The sequence below is a fragment of the Rattus norvegicus genome, chromosome 14 (assembly GCF_036323735.1).
Source record: "Rattus norvegicus strain BN/NHsdMcwi chromosome 14, GRCr8, whole genome shotgun sequence".
In the NCBI taxonomy this organism is placed as follows: Eukaryota; Metazoa; Chordata; class Mammalia; order Rodentia; family Muridae; genus Rattus; species Rattus norvegicus.
In genome coordinates this window covers 7,768,351-7,788,226 of record NC_086032.1, presented here as the reverse complement: position 1 = coordinate 7,788,226, position 19,876 = coordinate 7,768,351, and the positions used below count along the sequence as shown (strand labels likewise).

The 19,876-nt window shown below is 43.3% G+C and overlaps 1 pseudogene; it reads left to right on the top strand.

The window, feature by feature from the left end:
* Nucleotides 1-766: 766 nt before the first annotated feature.
* Pcna-ps3 (proliferating cell nuclear antigen, pseudogene 3) lies at nt 767-18,405 on the top strand (annotated as a pseudogene).
* Nucleotides 18,406-19,876: the final 1,471 nt, after the last annotated feature.

Genomic DNA, 19,876 nt, shown 5'->3' with positions numbered 1-19,876 from the left:
CTTTCTCACCAATAAAATCAAATAGAGAACTATCTGTTGATTTAATGGGAATCCTACCAAATTTATGAGGGCATTTTCAACAGTAAAAACCAACCCTAAAATTAATATGGAATAACAAATGACTCCAAATAGCTAAGCAATATCAAGAAAGAACAAAGCTTGTTGATACCAACATAGTTAATTTTAATGTGTGTGCATTAGAAAGCTATACTCATTCAAAAACCAAACAGCAAAACAGACCAGTAGATTAACAGAAAAGAATTCAGACCCATGCATTTTCAGCTAACAAAGGTACCAGAAACAGTCAAGAGCTGAAGAGATGGCTTAGTGGTTAAGAACACCGCTCTTCCGGAAGACCTAGGTTCAATTCCCAGCACCCACATGGCAGCTCACAACAGTCTGTAATTCCAGAATCCAACACTCCCTCACAGACACACATGCAGGCAAAACACCAAGGCACATAAAATAAAAATAAATAAATTATTAAAAAAAGAAAAAGGGTCTCTTGCTGCAGCAACGCAAGTGGGAGTACCTGGAGCGCGAGCTCGGAACGAGAATCCACGAGTTGTAAGAAAATAGCAGACAAGCCGGACATGGGGGGAAATCACCAGCTTCGATAAGGCCAAGCTGAAGAAAATGGAGATGCAGGAGAAGAACACCCTGCTGACCAAAGAGACCATTGAACAGGAAAAGAGGAGTGAAATCTCCTAAAAGCCTAGGAAGATTTCCCCACCCCACCCCTTCATCTCCAAGACCCCCCTGCAAGATGGACGCGAGCCACAAGCTGCACTGTGAACCCGGGCACTCCGCGCCGATGCCACCGGCCCGTGGGTCTCTGAAGGGGACCCCCCCACTAATCGGACTGCCAAATTTCACCACTCAAAATTCTTTAAAGCTTGATGGAGGATTTAGGGAGTTCTTTAACGAGTCTACAATGACTGACCGATCGCTTGTATGCATGGGTTGCCCAGCTTCACCCCTGTGTAATGGTTCTCTTGTGCTGTTGGTCAGGATGCTGCTGTTGCAGTCCGTCAGATCCTCGTCTGAGTTCAGTTTCATGTTTTACCATGTACGTGTACCTGTTCTATGTAGTTTTACCATCTTGTAGGTGAGAAATCGAAGAGTTCCCACCCAAGGAGTGCACCCTTGCTCTTTTATACCTTTGTTCACCTCCTTCCATCCCCAGAACCCTTTAGCAGAATCTTCTTTTTCTTCCTGTGTTGTGCTTTTCTGACAAAGGTGTGCCCCGGTGAATCACATAGGGTCAAAGCTTTTAAAAGTCGGCATGGCTTGATAGGTGGGTTTGTGTTCACAGCCAAACTGAGCATTACGGAGAGCTCTCTTACACACTCTGCTCTACCTGCCCTGTCCTCTGCCCTGCTGGCATTGCTGATTGCAATGGAACCGCTACTGGGATCCATGAGCCTGTGAACCTACATCGACAATCATTACCCGAAGCCCCTGTTCACATTAAGACTTGCTCCCAGTGTTCAACCTCTTTTTGGGCTTTGAGGAATTTGGAATGAAAGCATCCATCCACCATGCTAGTATCACACAAAGTAATATTGGGGTTCTAGACCTCTTCCTGTCTCCCAGTTACCTAATACCCCAGAAGTCTACACAACCACTGATCTCCATCTACCCAACTCTCTCATTTAGTTCTGTCTCCATAAATGCACTCTCTCCAGAATGTCATACAGCTGAAGTCACAGTGTCCAGCCTTTTGGAGTTGGCTCTCTTTTTTTCTCACAGTAAAAGCTGTCATAAGCACTGATGATTGTCCATTTTACTGCCAAGTTGTGCATCATGGTGCAGGTATACCAGATGTCACTAAACCTGTGTGGCCGGAGAGCACTTGTTAATGAGCAACAGGTGTTGCTCTTACAGAGGACCAGGATTCAATCCTCAGCACCCACATGGTGGCTCACAACCATCTGTCACTTCAGTTCCAGGGGACAAGGTGCCCTCATATGATCTCTAAGGACACCAGGCACATACAGGACGTTCAGACATAAACACAGGCAAAAACGCTCAAACCTGTACATTAAAATGTGAAAATCTATACAACGACAAAACCACCCACACATCTTTTATGTATTGAAGGACTTACAGATGGAGATGCTGTGAATGGCGCTGAGGACATTCATATGTAGTTGCTTTTGTGACTGTAAATTTTTATTTCACATGCCTGGCATCAGTGCTTGGGAGAGTGGCTGGCAGGTTGTGTAGGAGTTGAATATTTAGCGGATTTCTAATTTTAAGCCCCCAACCCTAGCAAGATGTAAGCCATCCAGTTTTTCTGTGTCCTTGACAATTTGGTCTTGTCACTTTTTATGTGTATCTTTCTCATTGGTGTGTAGTACCCTGTGCTCTGATTTGTGTTTCCTCATGACTCAGATGTGGGTCATTGTTCATGGGATTGCCAATTGCCCCTGTGCCATTTGGTTCTTCCTGACATCTGCCTATTTTCTTTTATTCTTTTCTTTAAGAAATACTTCACTGTACACTTTAAGAACATGTTGTGAGTCACTGCTAATTTATAGTCTCTTTTTATGTGTGCACATGGCTGGATATATATATTAAGAAAGCGTGCAAATTATAATGCAGCTTCATTAGTCACACGGGAAATGAGATGATCATGTGCTTTCTTTCCTTTGAGTTTGTTTACATAGTGGATTACGTTGATGGATTTCTGTATATTGAGCCATCCCTGTATCCCTGGGATGAAGCCTACTTGATCGTGATGGATGATGGTTTTGATGTAGTCTTGCATTCAGGTTGCAAGAACTTTATCGAGTATTTTTGCACTGATATTGGTCTGAAGTTCCCTTTCTTTGTTGGGTCTTTGTGTGGTTTAGGTATAAGTGTAATTGTGGCTTCATAGAAGGAATTCGGTAGTGTTCCCTCTGTTTCTCTTTTGTGGAATAGTTTGAAGAGTATTGGTATGAGGTCTTCTTTAAAGGTCTGATAAAATTCTGCACTAAACCCATCTAGTCCTGGGCCATTTTTAGTTGGGAGACTTTTAATGACTGCTTCTATTTCTTTGGGGGTTATGGGACTGTTTAGATGGTTTATCTGATCCTGATTTAACGTTGGTACCTGGTATTTGTCTAGAAAATTGTCCATTTCCTCCAGATTTTCCAGTTTTGTTGAGTATAGGCTTTTGTAGTAAGATCTGTTAATTTTAATTTCCTGAGTTTCTGTTATATCTCCCTTTTCTTTTCTGATTTTGTTAATTTGTACACACTCTCTGTGCCTTCTGGTTAGTCTGGCTAGGGGTTTATCTATCTTGTTGATTTTCTCAAAGAACCAGCTCCTGGTTTTTTGATTCTTTGTATACTTCTTTTTGTTTCTACTTGGTTGATTTCAGCCCTGAGTTTGATTATTTCCTGTCTTCTACTCCTCTTGGGTGTATTTGCTTCTTTTTATTCTAGAGCTTTTAGGTGTGCTGTCAAGCTGCTAGTGTTTGCTATTTCCAGTTTCTTTTTGGAGGCACTCAGAGCTATGTGTTTTCCTCTTAGCACTGATTTCATTGTGTCCCATAAATTTTGGTATATTGTGCTTACATTTTCAATAAATTCTAAAATGTCTTTAATTTCTTTCTTTATTTTTTTCCTTGACCAAGTTATCGTTGAGTAGAGCGTTGTTCAGCTTCCATGTGTATGTGGGCTTTCTGTTGTTTCTGTTATTATTGAAGACTAGCCTTAGTCTGTGGTGATCTGATAGGAAGCAAGGGATTATTTCAATTCTTGTATCTGTTAAGGACTATTTTGTGATCAATTATATGATTAGTTTCTGAGAAGGTACTGTGAGGTGCTAAGAAGAAGGTATATTCTTTTGTTTTAGGATGAAATGTTCTATAGATATCTGTTAAATTCATTTGGTTCATAACTTCTGTTAGTTTCACTGTGTCTCTGTTTAGTTTGTTTCCATGATCTGTGCATTGATGAGGGGGGGGGTGTTGAAGTCTCCCACTATTATTGTGTGAGGTATTATGTATGCTTTGAGCTTTAGTAAAGTTTCTTTTATGAATGTGGGTGACCTTGCATTTGCAGCATAAATGTTCAGAATTGAAAGGTCATCTTTGTAGATTTTTCCTTTGAAGAGTATAAAGTGTCCTTTCTTATCTTTTTTGATAACTTTTGGTTGAAAGTCAATTTTAGTCGATATTAGAATGGCTACTCCAGCTTGTTTCTTGGGACCATTTGCTTGGAAAATTGTTTTCCAGCCTTTTACTCTGAGGTAGTGTCTGTCTTTGTCACTGTGGTGCATTTCCTGTACACAGCAAGATGCTGGGTCCTGTTTATGTATCTAGTCATTTAGTCTATGTCTTTTTATCAGGGAATTGAGTCCATTGATGTTGAGAGATATTAAGGAATAGCGATTGTTGTTTTCTGTTATTTTTGTTGTTAGAGTGGAATTATGTTTGTGTAGCTATGTTCTTTTTGGCTTGTTGAGAGAAGATTACTTTCTTGTTTTTTCTAGGGTGTAGTTTCCCGCCTTGTGTTGAAGCTTTCCATCCATTATTCTCTATAGGGCTAGAGAATAGCCCTACACAGATTTGTGTGAAGATACAGTGTAAATTTGGTTTTGTCATGGGATATCTTGGTTTCTCCATCTATGGTAATGGAGAGTTTTGCTGGATATAGTAGTGGGCTGGCATTTGTGTTCTCTTAGGGTCTGTATGACATCTGTGCAGGATCTTCTGACTTTCATAGTCTCTGTTGAAAAGTCTGGTGTAGGGGTTGGGGATTTAGCTCAGTGGTAGAGCGCTTGCCTAGCAAGCACAAGGCTCTGGGTTCGGTCCCCAGCTCCGAAAAAAAGAAAAAAAAAAAAAAAAGAAAAGTCTGGTGTAATTCTGATAGGTCTACCTTCCTTTATATGTTACTTGACCTTTCCTGCTTACTGCTTTTAATATTCTTTCTTTGTTTTGTGCATTTGGTATTTTGACTATTATGTGATGGGAGGAATTTCTTTTCTGGTGCAGTCTATTTGGAATTCTGTACACTTCTTGTGTGTTCATGGAAATCTCTTTCTTTAGGCTAGGGAAGTTTTCCTCTATAATTTTGTTGAAGATATTTACTGGCCCTTTAAGTTGGGAATATCTTGGTTCTCTTCCCCACCTCTTATCTTTAGGTTTGATCTTCTCATTGTGTCCTTTATTTCCTGGATGTTTTGGGCTAGGAGCATTTTGCATTTTGCATTTTCTTTGACGGTTTTGCCAATGTTTTCTATGATATCTTCTGCCCCTGAGATTCTCTCCTCTGTCTCTCGTATTCTGTTGGTGATGCTTGCATCTATGACTCCTGATCTCTTCCCTAGGTTTTCTATCTCCAGGGTGTCTCCCTTTGTGATTTCTTTATTGTTTCTATTTCCATTTTTAGATCCTGGATGGTATTGTTCAATTCTTTCACCTGTTTTGTTGTAGTTTCCTGTAATTCTTCAAGGGATTTTTGTGTCTCCTCTTTAAGGGCTTCTATCTGTTCACCTGTCTTGTCCTGTATTTCTTTAAGGGAGTTATTTTTGTCCTCCTTAAAGTCCTCTAACATTATCATGAAATGTGATTTTAAATCCAAATCTTGCTTTTCAGGTGTGCTGGGTATCCAGTACTTGCTGTGGTGGGAGAACTGGGTTCTGATGATGCCAAGTAGCCATTCTACTGGCTGGCTAGAAACAAGCTGGAGTAGCCTAATGTCTGCTCAAGGCACTTGTTCAGACTGTGAGTGTGTGGTCACAGCCTTGGTTTCTGTTGCTTATGTTCTTGTGCTTGTTTTTCGACATTCGGTTATCTCTAGTGTTATCTGCCCCTGCTGTCTCTCACTGCAACCTGTCCCTCCTGTTACCTGGACTCCTCAGAGTCCAGCTGTCTCTGTGATTCTATGATTCTGGGATCCTGTGTTTCTGATATTCTGGTTGTGTCTGATCTCCTAGGAGTCGTGCTTCCTCTGTGATCCTGTGAGCCTGGGTATTTTTGATCCCCTCTCTCTGATCCTGCACCTGTTAGAGTGCCTGGGATTCTGCTTTCCCACTTTCTTCTGGTGTTGTGGGACTGGTTGCGAAGCCAGCACCCCATGTCTGCTCAGGGCACTGGTTCAGACTGAAAGGGACCCGTGCCCCTGCCTGGGCAGGGGCTCCTGGGTCCCTAGATCCTGGAGGATCCATTCTCTCCAGGTGTTGGGGCAGCTGTTGTGGCCTCTCCTGTGATCCTGGGTATTTCCGAGCATGTGAGAGTCGGGCACTCTTTGGGAATTATGGGAATGGGTGTGGAGCCAGCGCCCAATGTCTGCCCAGGGTACTGGTTCAGACTGGAAGGGACCCATGCCCCTGGCCGGGCTGGGTTCCTGCCTGTCTGGATCCCGGGGGACCCAGTTACTCCGGTGTTGGGGGCAGATGTTGTTGTCTGTGGCCTCCTCAAGTCTGATCCTGAGCGTTTTAGAGCACCTCGGAGTCGGGCTTCCTCTGGGTGTTGTGAGACTAGTTGCAGAGCCAGTGCCCAACGTCTGCTCAAGGCACTTGTTCACACTGGAAGCCTGTGGTCACACTTTTTAGTGTAATGTCGATAAGCCAGCTTTAACGGGCTCCCTGTCTTGATAATGAACAGCTCTTGCTTGGAAGAGCCCTTTGCTTGGGATGAGGAGGGTGCAGAGCTGGGGCTGAAGATGCCCAGATAACAATAAAAACCCTGTACTTTAGCCTTGCAGGGGACACAGGCAACCATGTGAAATGATGGGCGTTTTCACAAAGGGGATGGAGATACAAAGATCAGGGGCGGAAGTCCGGGAAATGTCCCTCACCCTGGTGCTAGGATGGTAAGTCCTCATGAGTTTTGGTTATAAAGAAGGAGACGCTTACGGAGTGGCTCCAAACTATACCTCCCAAATACTAATCTGAAGTAGCTTTGACGATGCCTCAGTGGGAACAGATTCCTAGGAGGCAGGTAGCAAAATGGGCAGTGCCAGGATGGATGAGACTATTGACAAATTTATTAGGGCTCCTTGAAAATTCCCCATGAAAAAGCCCAGGGTTCTTTATCTAAAGATCATAGGGAGAAGGAATCTCGGATAGAGGATTTGATTCTGCCATGAGAAGAACGGGGGCACAGCCCAGTGAACCAGCCCTCTTAAAACATTGCTGGTGAATTTTCTTGACTTGTATTTATCCTTTGTCAGTCTCGTTGAAGGAAAAAACCTTTACAGACTCGAGTTCACTGGAACCCAACAGTTTGGAATGTTTTTCAGATGGACAAAAGACCAGGTAACGCTATTGACCTTTGCTATGGTACAATTCAGAGGTCCACTTATGAAAATTCTTCAGAAATTTTCTCACTGTGAGATTCAGGTGGAGAGATGCTGGGAAGGATGCAATCTGAACACAGTTGCCCAAGGAACACAGTTTTCAAAAGCAAAGCAGTCCAAATCTGCCTTTGTGGTCTATTGTTCCCAGACTCCAAATGCCTTCATTCCCTCCTTCCATAAGAAGAGGACTAGGGCCGTCCCACTGAGCACAGACAATGGCCCGCAAACACTGTAGGACTCCGCAAGAGGAACTGGGAAGCAAACACCTAGACTCTCAAGGCTGTTATTCTCAGAGAACACAATCAGACCTTTGAAAACCACAAGGCTACAAATACTTCTACAAAGAAAGAATCCGTGCACTAAATACAATTACGGATTCAAGGATCATTCACAGTAACATAATAGCAGAGGGACTCCAGAAACTTTTGGAGAGTATTCTCAACTTCAGCAGAAATTTGCACAATATAAGCTTGAAAAGTGAAGTTCAACAAGGACCTAAGTGGGGCATGTTGGCTGGTGGGGAGCCCCCAGTGCATAGTGATGTCTCTAGCCCAAAGTTTCTAAAGCCTTGGAATGCCAGCAGCGGTTGGTGTGACAGATGCACGACTTTCTCTATAGCTCAGCTGCACACCCAGCAAAGGGATGAACTACTTTAAAATTAGAGACAAAGTAGTCACATGGTTCACTGACAGTCCTGCCCGTGGATTAGACTTAATGACTAGCTTGGCAGCTTCTGTTTGTAAACTTGGGTTTGGGGAATTAGACGTTGCTGAAACAATCGAGGAGTTACAATGTAACAGTCCGGAGTGAGTCTCGCCTCATCTCCCAGTGTTCCCTCTTCTCTCTGTCTGCTAACCACAGCAGCTGTAGGCCTTTGACAAATAATTGGGAATGTTCCAATGGATATAGTTGACCCAGAGCTCCTGTGTGTTTCCAAGGTCAAGCATGTGGCTGGGTGTTTGAACTTGTTAGCACTGGGCTGGTGTCCTTGTCCTCATTTCTCCTTGGTCCTTGAAGATCCGGTTTTAATTACTGATGGCTGTGGATTTTCTGTTCAACTCAGTTCAAACTTCTAATAGAATTATACAATCTGCCCATTAAATATTTACAGTGTGTGTGTGTGTGTGTGTGTGTGTGTGTGTGTGTGTGTGTGTGTGTGTGTTTGTGTCCAGGGAGGTCAGAAAGGACATCAGATCCTCTGTAGCTGAAGTTACAGGAATTGTAGTGTACCCAGAGGTAGGTATTAGGAACTGAATTCTGATCCTCTGAAAGAGCAGCAAACAATCAAAAATCCTTGAGCCATTTCTGTAGCCCTTGCATATTTCAAGTCTTTTTTTATTGTACATGTACTGTTCAAACTCACACCATTGGCACACTTGGCCTCAAGGCAGGACGTGGTTATAAAAACAAACTTACCTTAAACATTACTTAGGCAGATTATAGGAGGGGTGTGCACATTTGACATGAAGTCAATCCTTTAACCTGAGCCCTTAAGTGCATTGTAGTGAGCCCAAGGATTGGTCATCCTTGACTTCACACTTGCTGCATTTGACAAAAGCAACTTATAGAAGAAAAAGTCTTCTTTGGTGTTTTGTGCTTGGGTATAGTTTACTTTGATGGAAGGGGCACGCTGGTAGGAGTAGTAGGCAGCCAACTGACCAGGGAAGCCTCTCCCTTTGTCTGTCTACAGATCCAGCCCTACAGAAGGCACCAGAAGAAAAACTCCAAATTAAAAAGGTTAAGCACACCCAGAAAACACAAGAATAAATAATCCCAGATAAGCAAATCAAAAGAGGGGAAACACACATGCACCAACACACACACACACACACACACACACACACACACACACATACACACACACACTCACACAGATACACACCCCAACAACAAAAGAGCAAACACTGCTCATCGATATCTCTCAGCATTAATTGCCTAATAAAAAGATGCAGACTAACAGAATGGATTTAAAAACAGAGTCCATCCTTCTACTACATCTAAGGTATACACCTTAACACCAAGGTTAGACATCACCCCAGGGTAAAAGGATCAAAAAGGTATTCCAAGCAAATGGACCTGAGAAGAAAAGCAGATGTGTCCTTTTTAATACCTGACTAATAGACTTCAAACCAAAGCTAGTCAGAAGAGATAGGGAACTACACAGCATACTCATCAAAGAAAAAAAATCCGCCAAGAGGACACTGCAATCTTAACATCTATACACCAAACACAAGGGACCCAAGTTAGTAAAAGAAACACTACTAAGCTTAAATCACATACAGGCCCCCACATACTGATAGTAGGAGACTTCAATTCTCCCTTGTTGCCAATAAACAGATCATCCAGACCCAAACCAGAGAAATTCTGAAGCTGTCATTATAAACCATATGGACCTATCAGATATTTACAGACCATCTCGCCCAAACACAAAAGAGTATACTTTCTTCTCAGCCCCTCGTATAACTTTCTACAAAACTGACCGCATACTCAGGCACCAAGAAAGTCTCAATAGATAAAAAAAAAATAATTGAAATAACACCTTGAATCCTATCTGACTGCCATGGATTAAAGTTGGATATTAACAACAACAGAAAGCTTATAAACTCATGGGAACTGAACAACTCATTACTGAATGAAAAAATAAATGAGTCAAGACAGAAATTAAGAAGGAAATTAAAATCTTTCTAGAATAGAATGAACATGAAAACACAACACACCCAAATGTATGGGACAAAATAAGGGCTGTCCAAGAGGGAAATTTACAGCACTAAGTGCCTGCATAAGGAAGTTAGAAAGACTGCATACTAGTAATTTAGCAGCATACTGGAAAGCTCTAGAACAAAAAGAAGAAATCACACCCAAAAGGATTGAACAGCAAGAAATAATCAAACTCAGGGTTGAAATCATTAAAATAGAAACAAACAAACAATTACAAAGAATCAATGAAACAAAGAGTTGGTTTTAAGGAAAATCTATAAGATTGACAAACCCTTAACTAAATTAACCAAAAGGCAGAGAGAAAAGATCCAAATTACCAAAATAAGAGATGAAAAGGAGACCATAACATCAGATACCGAGGGAATCTAGACAATCATAAGGACATACTTTAAAAACCAGTATTTCACCAACTTGGAAAATCTAGAAGAAATGGATAATTTTCTTGATACATATCAGGTATCAAAGTTGAATAAAGATTAGACATTCAATTTAAACAGACCTAATAACGCCTAGTGACACAAAAGCAGCCATTAAAAAAAAATCTACCAACCACAAAAGCCCAGGGCTAGATAGATTGAGTGCACAATTCTACAAGACCATCAAAGAAGAATTAACATCAACACTCCTCAAATTATTCCACAAGATAGAAACAGAAGGAACATTCCCCAATCCATTTTATGAGGCCAGTTACCTTGATACCTAAACCACATAAAAACTCAACAAAGAAAGAGGATTATAGATCAGCCTCTCATGAATACTGTTGCAAAATTTCTCAAGAAAAATCCTTTCAAACCAAATCCAAGAACACATAAAAAAGATCACCCGATATGATCAAGCAGGCTGCATCTCAGAGATGCAGGGGTAGTTCAACGTATGTAAATCAATAAGTATAATCCACCATATAAACAAACTGAAAGACAAAAACCACATGTTAACCTCATTAGATGCAGAAAAGAGCTTTGACAAAATCCAACACTCCTTCATGATAAAAGTCCAGGAGAGATTAGAGGGTACAAGGTATATACCTTAACAAAGTAGAGGCAATTCAAAACGATCCCACGGTCAATATCAACCTAAACAGGGGAAAAAAAAAAACAACCTCACAGCAATTCCAATAAAATCAGGAAGAAGACAAGGTTGTCCACTCACTCCATTCCTACTCGATATAGAACTTACAGCCTTAGCTGGAGCATTAAGACAACTGACGGAGATTAAAGAGATACAAAGAAGAAGGGAGAAGCCAAAGCGTCTTTCGTTGCAGATGATATAGTATCATACTAAAGTGGCTCTAAAAACCCCACTGGAAAACATCTACAGATGATAAACGCTTTCAGCAAAGTAGCTGGCTAAAAGAACTAGTTCACAGAAGTCAGCGGCCTTCCTGTATACAGACGACAAACAGACCCAGAAATAAATCATGGAAACAACACTTTGCCGTAATCTAAAAATGTTAGATATCTTGGGATAACTCTAAGGAAGCAAGCGAAAGGCTTATATGATTAAGAAGTTTAAGAAATGGAAGAAAGAAGTTGAGGAAGATAGATAGAAATGTCTTCCAAGCTCATGGGTTGGTAGGACTAATATAGTGAAAATGGCCACCCTACCTGTGCTGGTTTGAAAGTTTGAAGGCTCTTGGCCCACGGGAAGTGGCCCTACTAGGAGGTGTGGTCTTGTTGGAATAGGTGTGGCCTTGTTGGAGGAAGTGTGTCACTGTGGGGGTGGGCTTTGAGGTCCAATGCTTAAGCTTGCCCAAGGCAGAAGAGAGTCTCCTCCTGGTTGCCTTCGATCAAGATGGAGAACTCTTAGCTCCTCTTGCACCATGTCTGCCTGGATGCTGCCATGCTTCCCACCACGATGATAATGGACTGAACCTCTGAATCTGTAAGCCACCTCCAACCAAATGTTTACCTTTATCCGAGTTGCCTCGATCATGGTGTCTCTTCACAGCAATAAAATCCACAATAAGACACCACCAAAAGCAACCTACAGGTTCAATACAAACCTCCACAACACGATATTTCAGAGATCTTGAAAAGCTAATTTTCAGCTTCCTATGGAAACATAAAAACCCAGGACAGCTGAAATGATCCTGAATGTTAAAAGAACGGCTGGATCTACACTCCTGGAGGCACACCAGCACCAAGGACAACCAGGCCTGCAAGCATCTGGGACAACCAGGGAGGACTCTGCCCCAGGTCCTTCGTCTACCTGGTCCCTTTAACCAGACCCAGCAGTGGCCAACTACACCCTGACCCCACACTACATTTCCAGCCCACAATGCTGCCTGCATTCCCTGAGGCCTTCGAGCAACAAGAACAACCACATTAGACCCTTCCCCACCAATCCCCTGCCTGGTAAGTCCCCCTAAAGCTCACCCAACAGCAGTGAGCTACACCTGCTCCCCTGAGCTCTGTTTTCAGGCTCACAACTCTCCATGCATTCCTGGTGGCCTACCAGCACCAGGGATAGCCAGATAGCTAAAGGCCAGCCTAAGAACATAACTGAGAAGAGGCACAGCTCTATGGCACCACAAGAGCCCAACCATTCTACTACATGCTACAGCAAGGCCTGTATATCTTAAGAGCCAAATCACAAGAAAATAACCTCAGGTCCAATCTTATAAAGAGATAGAGGCCTTTGAGGAGGGAATAAAGAAATCCCTTAAAGAAATAAAGGAAAATACAAACAGGTGACAGAAATGAATGAAACAGTTCGAGACCCAAAAACGGAAATAGAAGCAAAAAAGCCAAACTAAACCATTCCCACCCCCACCCTCCAAAAACACTCCCACAAACTGAGAGAATCCTAGAGATAGATACAACTTACCAAAGTTAAATCTAGATCAGGTTAGCAATTGGAATAGTCCTATAATCCATAAGGAAATTGTCTTTTAACACTCTAGGACCCCTATCCCCACACCATAAAACAAACCTCAGGGCCAGAGGCCAGATTATTTTAACACATAATTCTACCAGGCTTTCAAAGAAGAAGGAGACCAACGATACCCTGATACCTAACCCACACAGACTCAATAAAGAAAATGGTCATCTTACCAAAAGCAATCTACAGATCCAGCACAATTTCCATCAAAATTCCAACACAATTCCTTACAGACACTGAAAGAACGATATGCAACTTCATATGGAAAAACAGAAAACACAGGATTGTTCAAAATAATCCCGGACAGTAAAAGAGCTTCTGGAGGTATGACCATCTTTGACTTCAGGCTGTACCAGACAGCGATAGTCATAAAAACCACATGGCATTGACATACAGGTGTTGACAGCGACAGGTTGATCCGTGGAATAGAATTGAAGACCCAGAGATAAATACACACACTATAGACACTTTTTGACAAAGAAGCCAAAAGTAGACAATAGAAAAACAAAAGCATCTTCAACAAATTAATGTGCATGCAAGCGGATGTCTGCATGCACATTACCCGCGTCTACGTGGATCAAAGACCTCAACGTAAAGACTGGATACACTAAATCTGATAGAACAGAAAGTGGGGAACTGCTTTGAATGCATTGGTACAGGAGACAACTTCCTAATAAAACACCAACAGCTCGGTCACTAAGATCAGCAATTAATAAATGGGTCCTCATGAAAAGCTTCTATAGGGCAAAGGACACTATCAATAGGTCAAATTGGCAGCCTACAGAATGGGGAAAGATCTTCACCAACCCTACATTCAACAGAGGGCTAATATCCAAAATATATGAAGAGCTCAATCAAGTAGTCACTACAATCCAAACAATCCTATTTAAAAAATGGGGTGTGGAGCTAAACAGATGTCTCAACAGAGAAGTCTCTGATGGCCAAGAGGCACTTAACATTCAACATCTTTAGTCACCAGGAAAATGCAAATCAAAACAACTCTGAGATTCCCTCTTACCCCTGTCAGAATGGCTAAGGTCAAAAACACAAGTGACAGGACATGCTGGGGAGGGTGTGGGTCAAGAAGAACACTCCTCCGTTGCCAGTGGGAGTGCAAACTTGTACAACCTCTTTGCTTGGACAATATGGCAATTTCTCAAAAAATTGGGGATAGTTCTACATCAAGACTTAGCTATACAACTCCTGGGCATATACCCAAAAGATGTCTCACCATCACACAAGGATACTCGTCCAACTATGTTAATAGCAGCTGTATTGGTAATAGCCCAAAACTGGAAACAACCTTGATGTCCTTCAATTGAGGAATGGGTAAAAAAAATATGGTCCATCTACAAGATGGACTACTATTCAGCTATTAAAAACAAGGACACCGTGACATTTTCAGGCAAATGGAAGGAACCAGAAAATATCCTGAGTGAGGTAACTTGGACCCAGAAAGACATGCATGGTGTGTCCTCACTTGGATCTTAGTGATAAATTATTGGATAACCATGGGACAATCCACAGACCCAAAGAAGTTAAATAGCAAGGTGAACCTAAGGGACAATGGCGAGTCTCACTCAGAAGGGGAATAAAATAGATATTAGAGGGTGGAGGAAGGAAACTGGGTGGGAGAAGGGTGAGGAGGGATCATCTCTGGATAGGGTTGAAGGAGAGAGTACTGGGAGAGAGAGAGAAGTGGGATGGGGGTATTTCTGGGAAAACCTAGAAACCTAGGACTAGGGAAACTTTCAGGAACTTATGAGGGTGACTTTCGCTAAGACTCCTATCAGTAGGTGATATGGAGCCTGAAGGAGCCACCTTTTGTAACCAGGCAAGTCTTCCAATGGAGGGATGGGACACCAATGCACCCACAAACCCTTCAATCCAAAGTTCGTCCTGCCTACAAGATGTGTAGGGATAAAGTTGGAGCAGAAACTGAGGGAATGGACAACTGATGACTGGACCAGCTTGAGACCCATACTGAGAAAAGAGAGAGAGGGAGGGAGAGAGAGAAAGAGGAGAGAGAGAGAGAGAGAGAGAGAGAGAGAGAGAGAGAGAGAGAGGCAGACAGACAGACAGACAGACCTCACCTCTGACATTGCTAATGATACTCTGCTATACTTGCAGACAGGAGCCTAGCATAACTGTCATCTGAGAGGCTTCACCCAGCAGCTGATGGAAACAGATGCAGAGACCCACAGCCAAACATTAGGTGGAGCTCAGGGAATCTTGTGGAAAAGGCTGAGGAAGGACTAAAGGAGCCAGAAGGGTCAAGGACACCACAAGAAAACCTACAGAATCAACTAACCTGGGCTCCTAGGCGCCCACAGAGACTGATCCACCAACCAAAAAGCGTGCATGGGCTCGACCTAGGCGCCCTACACATATGTAGTAGGTGTACAGCTTGGACCTCACCTGGGATCCCAATGGCTGGAGCAGGGGCTGTCTCTGACTCTGTTGTCCGTCTTCGGACCCCTTCCTCCTAATTGGGCAGCCTTTTCTAGGCCCAGCAGGAGAAAGGTGCACCTAGTTTTACTGCAACTTGATATGCCAAGGCTGGTTGATATCCCTTTCTGGAGGAGAAAGTGAGAGGTGATAGGGGAAGGGGACGTACGAAGGAGGGACTGGGAGGAGAGGAGGTAAGGGAAGCTTCCATGGGATGTGAAATAAGGAAGTGAATGAATGAATGAATGAATGAATGAATGAGTGATATCGCCATCTGCTGGTGGTATCACCATGCTGGCTCTCAAATAGTGCTACATAGTTACAGTAATAAAAACAGCGTGGTATCGTCCTAAAAGCAGATACGTTGATCAGTGTATCGATTTGAATTGAAGACCCAGACATAAATCTGCACACCTATGAATGCCTGATTTTTGATAGGGAAGCCAGAAACACACACTGGGAAAATACAGCATCTTCGACAAACAGCGCTGGTCAAACTGGATGGCTGCCCGTAGAGTAAAGGTTTTTGAAGAAACTCCATTTTGTGTGAGACCAGGGCCTAAACTCCAATCCCAGGAAGAAAACCCCAAAGTTCGCTTGAGCAAGCATTCCATGGTAAACCCCGCCCCCACCTTTAGCAACAGCCAGTCAGGCTACAACAGCAGGGTCAAGGAACACATAGATGACCTAAGACATTCTGCAGAGAATAGATAACCTAGCCATCCTGTTTGTCAGGTGGTTTTGCCCCTGTGTTGGTTCCTGAAGATTACGCCAGAAATGCAGTTTTAAAAATATTAACTCGCAAAAAAAAAAAAATATTAACTCGCTAACCTGTATTGAAGTTCCCCAAGCTTGCTGTAACCACAATAAAAACCCTGCATCCCTAAACTCAGGCTTCTCACTCTGACCTGCTGTGACAGTGGCAGTGAGAGACCTTGCTTGGGAGTTCTTAATAAAAACCCTTGTGTGTTTGCATCGGGATTGACTCCTTGGTGGTCTTTGAGGTCTCTGAGACTTGGGCATAACAGTAGGAGAACGGAAACAGATCTGTGCTTGTCACCCTTCACGGAACTCCAATACAAATGGATTGAAGACCTCAACATAAAACCAGAGAGACTGAATTCGATAGAAGAGAAACTAGAGGATAGCTTTGAATTGTTGCCACAGGAAAAGGCTTCCTGAAGTCTGACAATGCAGGTCCTAAGATCAAATTAATAAGGGAGACCTCATGAAGTTGAAAAGCTTCTGCATGACAGAGGTCAACAGGTCACCACCGTTTGCACAGAGTGACAGTCTGCAGAATGGGAGAAGGTTTTACTAAATTCACATCTGACGCAGGGCTAATCTCGAAAATATATAAATAACTCAAGAAAACTAGATATCAGGAAATCAGCCTGATTAAACATGAGGTGCAGAGATGACCCTAGAATTTTCAAAAGAAAAAAAAATGGTCGAGAAGCACATAAAGACAGAAAAGTTCCACATCCAGCTGTCAGAATGGTTAAGATCGATCATACAAGTGACAACCCATGCTGTGAAATAAGGGGCCACTCCTCCATTGCTCATGGGAGTGCAAACTTGTAGAGTCATTATTAAAGTCAGTGTTGTGGTTTCTTAGGAACCTGGAAATATATCTCTCCCCCAAGACCCAGCTATACCACTCTGGGCATATACCCAAAAGATGGTTCATCCTCCTATGGAGACACTGGCTTAGCCACGGTATTGCTGCTCTATTCATAATAGCCAAAAAATCAGAAACAACCTATGTTGCATTAAATAATAAAAAAGTAAGGATGCACCACTCCAGGCTAGCGATCTCATTGCCTCTAGAGCTAGCCCCATGCGGCAACCGCCCATCTCGTGGTCAGCTGTCACAGATCCCTGTAACCTGGTAAAATCAAAACTCTAGAGGCTTGTAATTAGTCAGATTTATGTCAGCAAATATACCAATTGATATTGATCTAAGCTGCCCCCCAAGAGAAGACATATTGTCCTGTAATTATCCATCCCTTTTATGATATTCATAGCTACCTGTGGCCATTTAAATAAGCTACACGGATCTGGGTCGCCCTTCTCTTCCGCCATCTTCGTTCCTTTTCCCCTCCCTCCCATCTCTCATGCCTCTCAAAAACTCTGCGCCCGCCCTCCTTTTCTACCGTCCAATCACAGGCTCTAGCCTTGCCTTTCACCTGCCTTCACCTGCTCGCAGTTGACAGAAAAGGTGATACCCCTGAGCGATATACTCAGTTACTCGCTCAGCTGTCAGAAGCATGAAATCAGCAAGAAACGGTTGCAGGCGCAGGGGTAGTTGTCACCTGCCTGATCCAGGGCTCCGTCCTGAAGGAGGTGCTGGAGGCTCTTAAAGACCTCATCAGTGAGACCTGCAGGGACATCAGCTCGGTTGGCGCGAACCTACAGGGCATGCACTTGTCTCACGTCTGCTTGGTGCCGCTTACTCTGCACTCCGAAGGCTTCGACACAAGCCGCTGCGATCGCAGCCTGGCCACGGGCGTGAACGTCACCAGCGTGTCCAAAATTCTAAAATGTGCTAGGAATGAAGACATCGTGACCTTAACGGCTGAAGATGATGCTGATACCTTAGCACTGGTATTTGAAGCACCAAATCAAGAGAAAGTTCCAGACTACGAAATGAAGTTAATCGGCTTAGACGTTGAGCAACTTGGAATCCCGGAACAGGAGTACAGTGGCGTAGTAAAGATGCCATCGGGTGAATTTGCACGTATATGCCGGGACATTAGCCATATTGGAGATGCCGTTGTGATAGCCTGTGCAAAGAAAGGGTGGGGTGAAGTTTTCTGCAAGTGGAGAGCTTCGCAAAGGAAACATTATGTTGCCACAAACAATGTTGATGAAGGGGAGGCTGTAGCCAGAGGGGTGAACAAGACAGTTCTGCTAGCCTTTGCTCTGAGGTACCCGAACTTATTCACAAAAGTCACCCACTGTCTCCCACAGTAACACTCAGTATGTCTGCAGGTGAACCTCTTGTTTAGAGTATAAAATGCTGACATGCGTCCCCGAGTTCGAAGATGAAGACGGATCTTAGGCGTAGCTAGAAATTGAGGAAACTAAACCTTTGAAGGTTGCTTCTGAGATGCCAGCCTGTTCTGAGGTCTTTCCTGTCACCCAGTTTGTGCCTGCGTATTCTTAAATATTGAAGTAAAATGTAGATATCTTCTGTCAATAACCTACTTTCCCCCCCCCCCCTCTCCGTTCTCCACGATTTGCTTAAAGTAGAAACGGGTTTTGTTAACATAAATGTTACAAATGTGCCTTACAGATACTGGAGATTTTCATAAATGATCTTGACGCTAAGTGCAGTTTTAAGAAATATTTTTCAATTTAGATAAAGTTAACTGATTTCGAAAAGTAAAAAAAAAAAAAAAAAAAAAAAACCTCCGGGAAAAAAAAAAACAAACCATGAAATCATAAAATTTGAAGAGAAATAGTTAGACCCCTCCCAACTATTCAAAGAATATCAACCTGAGTGAGTTAACGGAGACCCAGAAATGGGTCGTCTGACTTACAGAGACAGGGGACTAACTGTTTATTCACTAAATGAATAGTTCAAGGTATGAGACAAGTCATAAAGAATCTCTCTGTGGAGGGGATGAGAATGGTTCTTCCTTCGACTCTGATTTCTTCCATGTTGGCATTTCTTCTAGGCTCCGCCCCACAGTTACCTGGCAACAGCCAGGTGTGCCTGACTCACTATAAAAGGGGCTGCTTGCCCCCTCCTCTCTCTCTTGGTCTCTCCTCTTGCTCCTGCTTCCTCACCCTCTTCCCCTACTCTCTCCATTCCCTGCCTCCCTCTCTCTCCATGTGCTCATGGCTGGCCTCTCTCCTCCTCTTCCTCCCTCCCTCCTCCCTCCCTCCCTCCCTCCCTCTCTCCCTCTCTCCCTCCCTCCCTCTCTCTCTCTTTCTTTCTTTCTTTCTTCCTTCCCTTTCTTCTTCTTCTTCTTCTTCTTCTTCTTCTTCTTCTTCTTCTTCTTCTTCTTCTTCTTCTTCTTCTTCTTCTTCTTCTTCTTCTTCTTCTTCTTCTTCTTCTTCCTCTCTCTCTCTCTCTCTCTCTCTCTCTCTCCCTCCCTCCCTCCCCCTTTTCCTGTCTCTACCCCCTCAACTCCCCTCCCCATGCCCTGAATAAACTTTATTCTACACTATACCTTCATGTGGCTGGTACCTGGTGTGTGGGGGGAAGGGATGCCTCATGTGGGCCCACAGAGGTGCCCCCTTCCCCCACACCATCCCAGGCCTCCATCAAACACATCTCTTCTCTCTTCTGTCTTTTTGTAAAACACAGCCTCCGGGCCTCACTCCGTGTTATCGGTGCATTTACCTACACGTGTGGACGCAGCACACGGCACACACTTAGCTTTCAGAGCCTCCTACACACGCAGGCCTATCGTCTGAGTCATTAGAGCAGGCGTGGGCTGAACAGCGCATGCTCCCTTCAAGGCAGAGGACACTACACAGGCAGACTTACCCCTGAGGTGGTGGTGACTGATAAGGCTTGGGGA